The sequence below is a fragment of the Sceloporus occidentalis genome, unplaced genomic scaffold (assembly GCF_023333645.1).
Source record: "Sceloporus occidentalis isolate IW3139 unplaced genomic scaffold, rSceOcc1.0.p SCAF_41, whole genome shotgun sequence".
In the NCBI taxonomy this organism is placed as follows: domain Eukaryota; kingdom Metazoa; phylum Chordata; class Lepidosauria; order Squamata; family Phrynosomatidae; genus Sceloporus; species Sceloporus occidentalis.
In genome coordinates, this window is record NW_028317021.1 from 7578863 (window position 1) to 7583184 (window position 4322).

The window sequence follows — 4322 nt, forward strand, 5'->3', positions numbered from 1 at the left end:
ATATATATATATATATCAGTAGACCTGGGAACAAGTAGAAATACATTTTTCCCCATGTATACTGATATATTTATTGTTCCCAGGTATATCTGTCATTCTTCCTTTTATTTTATTTTATTTTATTTTATTTTATTATTTTTATTTATTTATTTTATTATTATAAAATATTTAACATTTAATTATTTAATTATTTTTTATTTTTATTCAGGTAAATATATATATACTTGCTCCCAGGTATACTCAATTTAACTTTAATTTTTTAAAAATTTAAAATTTTGATTTAATAAAATCAAAATAAAATTGATTTCAAAAAAATTTTAAATTTTGATTTAATAAAACCAGGAAGAAGGGGATTATGTGTGTGTGTGTGTGTGTGTGTTTGTGTGTGTTCTGGGATCTCCAAAAATAAAACTGGACTTTTTGGTCTTTTTTTAAAATCACCTTGGACTCTCTTAAATAAATAAAATTAAATAGAGAAAAAAATACCTGAAAACTTGAAGCAATTTTAATTTATTTTATTTTATTTAGTTTTAGTTGCAACTACTGTAGATTTTTTTGCTCTCTTTTTAGTCTTAATTTAATTTTTAATTTTTTAAATACATTATTTTAAATTTTATTATAATTATAATAATTATTATAATTATTATTTTTGAACGGCAATTCTTTTCCCCCCAGTTTATGTGTTTGTATGAATGAATTTGTGTGCAAGGAAACTGTGATAAAAAGGATCGCCTTCCCCATAAAAAAAAAGCCTGGGGATGACGGTCATTGCAGTCAAATACATCCCCCCAAAAATCCTCTTGCAATGCATTTGTCCCTTTCCTTCCACAATATTAATAGCAATTGAAAAATTCACCTTTTGCAGCAATGGCAAAATTCATATTTTTTGCAGCAATTGAAAAATTCATCTTTTGCAGCAATGGCAAAATTCATATTTTTGCAGCAATTGAAAAATTCACCTTTTGCAGCAATGGCAAAATTCATATTTTTGCAGCAATTGCAAAATTCACGTTTTTTGCAGCAATTGCAAAATTCACAGTTTTTGCAGCAATGGCAAAATTCACAGTTTTTGCAGCAATTGCAAAATTCATATTTTTTGCAACAATGGCAAAATTCACAGTTTTTGCAGCAATTGCAAAATTCATATTTTTTGCAACAATGGCAAAATTCACATTTTTGCAGCAATTGCAAAATCACATTTTTTGCAGCAAAATAAATTAATTTAAAATAAATTAAATGTTTAATTATCATCACCCGATGGATCCAAGCGATTTTTGCTCAGATTGCTATAGAAATATTGTGTCTTTTATTTAAAATCCACCTTTTTCTCCAGCACTAAGTGCATTTACGAATCTTTTGAGAATGTGTTTTTTTATATGGAGTAATAATAATAATGATAATGATAATAATGAATAATGATAATAATAAAGAAGCGACCATTATATTCTACTGTGAGAAGTGCTCCCTTGTGCTGCGTTGTTTGGAACGTGATAAGAAAGCAAACAAGGCAGAGAAACGGAGTCTCTGGACGTTGTCTTCCTTTAAAGCCCTTCGCCGCTGCCATTGTTTTCCTTCCCTTCCTCTGAAAAAGAGGAAGAAGGGAAAGGAAATGGGAAATGACAACAAACATGGGTTGCTACTTCCCTTCCCTTCTTTCCTTCCTCCCTTGCAAGTCCTTCCTTCTTTTGTCTTCTCATCTCCTGCCTTCCTTTCTTTTTTCTTTCATTCCTTCCTTTACTTCCTGCTCTTTCCTTCCTTCCCCTTTCTTTTCCATTCTTCTCCCTCTCTTCCTTCTTTTCTTCCTTCTTCCCTTTCTTTCTTCCTTCGTTCCTTCCTTCCCTGAAAGTCTCTTCCTTCCTTCCTGCCTTCCTTGAGTCTGTCCTTCCTTCCATCCATCCATCCTTCCCTCCTCCTTCCCTTCCTTCCTTAAAATTCCTTCCTTCCTTCCCTCCTTCCTTCCTTCCTTCCTTCCTTCCTTCCTTCCTTCCCTCTCTGAAAGTCCCTTTCTTCCTTCTGTCCTTCCCTCCTTCTTCCCTTCCTTCCTTCTTGCTTTCCTTCCTTCCTTCATTCTTTGAAAGCCTCATCCCTCCCACCTTCCTTCCTTCCTTCCTTCCTTCCTTCCCTGAAAGTCCCTTCCTTCCTTCCTTCCTTCCTTCCTTCCTTCCTTCCTGCCTTTCTTGAGTCTGTCCTTCCTTCCATCCATCCTTCCCTCCTCCTTCCCTTCCTTCCTTCCTTAAAACTCCTTCCTTCCTTCTTCCCTTCCTTCCTTCTCTCCTTCCTTCCTTCCTTCCTTCCTTCATTCTTTCAAAGCCTCATCCCTCCTTCTTTCCTTCTTCTCTTTCTTTCTTCTGTCCTTCCTTCCTTCTTTCCTTCCCTTTTAAGTCCCTTCCTTCCTTCCATACTTCCATCCATCCTTCCATCCATCCATCCTTCCCTCCTCCTTCCCTTCCTTCCTTAAAATTCCTTCCTTCCTTCCCTCCTTCCTTCCTTCCTTCCTTCCTTCCTTCCTTCCTTCCTTCCTTCCCTCTCTGAAAGTCCCTTTCTTCCTTCTGTCCTTCCCTCCTTCTTCCCTTCCTTCCTTCTTGCTTTCCTTCCTTCCTTCATTCTTTGAAAGCCTCATCCCTCCCACCTTCCTTCCTTCCTTCCTTCCTTCCTTCCTTCCTTCCTTCCCTGAAAGTCCCTTCCTTCCTTCCTTCCTTCCTTCCTTCCTTCCTTCCTGCCTTTCTTGAGTCTGTCCTTCCTTCCATCCATCCTTCCCTCCTCCTTCCCTTCCTTCCTTCCTTAAAACTCCTTCCTTCCTTCTTCCCTTCCTTCCTTCTCTCCTTCCTTCCTTCCTTCCTTCCTTCCTTCATTCTTTCAAAGCCTCATCCCTCCTTCTTTCCTTCTTCTCTTTCTTTCTTCTGTCCTTCCTTCCTTCTTTCCTTCCCTTTTAAGTCCCTTCCTTCCTTCCATACTTCCATCCATCCTTCCATCCATCCATCCTTCCCTCCTCCTTCCCTTCCTTAAAATTCCTTCCTTCCTTCCTTCCTTCCTTCCTTCCTTCCTTCCTTCCCTCCCTCCCTCTCTGAAAGTCCCTTCCTTCCTTCTGTCCTTCCCTCCTTCTTCCCTTCCTTCCTTCTTGCTTTCCTTCCTTCCTTCATTCTTTGAAAGCCTCATCCCTCCCACCTTCCTTCCTTCCCTGAAAGTCCCTTCCTTCCTTCCTTCCTGCCTTTCTTGAGTCTGTCCTTCCTTCCCTCCTCCTTCCCTTCCTTCCTTCCTTCCTTAAAACTCCTTCCTTCCTTCTTCCCTTCCTTCCTTCTCTCCTTCCTTCCTTCCTTCCTTCCTTCCTTCCTTCCTTCATTCTTTCAAAGTCTCATCCCTCCTTCCTTCCTTCTTCTCTTTCTTTCTTCCTTCTGTCCTTCCTTCCTTCTTTCCTTCCCTGAAAGTCCCTCCCTTCCTTCCATACTTCCATCCATCCATCCATCCATCCATCCATCCTTCCCTCCTTCTTCCCTTCCTTCCTTCTCTCCTTCCTTCCTTCATTCCTTCTTTCAAAGCCCCATCCCTCCTTCTTTCCTTCTTCCCTTTCCTTCTGTCCTTCCTTCCTTCCTTCCCTGAAAGTCCCTTCCTTCCTTCATTCCTTCCTTCCGTACTTCCTTCCTTCCATCTATCCATCCTTCCCTCCTCCTTCCCTTTCTTCCTTCCTTCCTTCCTTCCTTGAAAGTCATTTCCTTCCATCATCTCTCCTTCTTCTCTTCCTTCCTTCCTCCCTTCCTGCTTTGAAAGCCCCATGCCTCCTTCCTTCCTTCTTCCCTTTCTTCCTTCCTTTCTTAAAAGTCCCTTCCTGCCTTCCTGCCTTCCATCCATCCATCCATCCATCCTTCTCTCTTTCCATCCTTCTTTCCTTTAATGGGAGACATAATTCCTCCAGAATTGGGAGAGCCTTTCCAGACTTAAGTGCAGGTAAGTCTCACTTAACACACTTCTGAAGGGCTGCATCTGCACTCGAGAATTAACCCAGTTTGATGCCATCCTTTCCCCTTCGAGGATTTCCAGGAAGAAAGAAGGAAATGACCGAAAGGCATGTTTTATCCATCTATTTAAAGAGGTGAAATAAAATGTTGCATCCACCGAAAAATAAATAAGTAAATAAATTAAATTTTGCAATTAAATAATAAATAAAATAAAGGTTTCGCCCATCGAAAATTAATAAATAAAATAAACATTTTATCCTCCGAAAATTAAATAATAAATAAAATGAAAGTTGCAGCCACCGAAAATTAAATAATAAATAAAATAAATGTAGCACTCACTGAAAATTAAATAATAAATAAAATAAATGT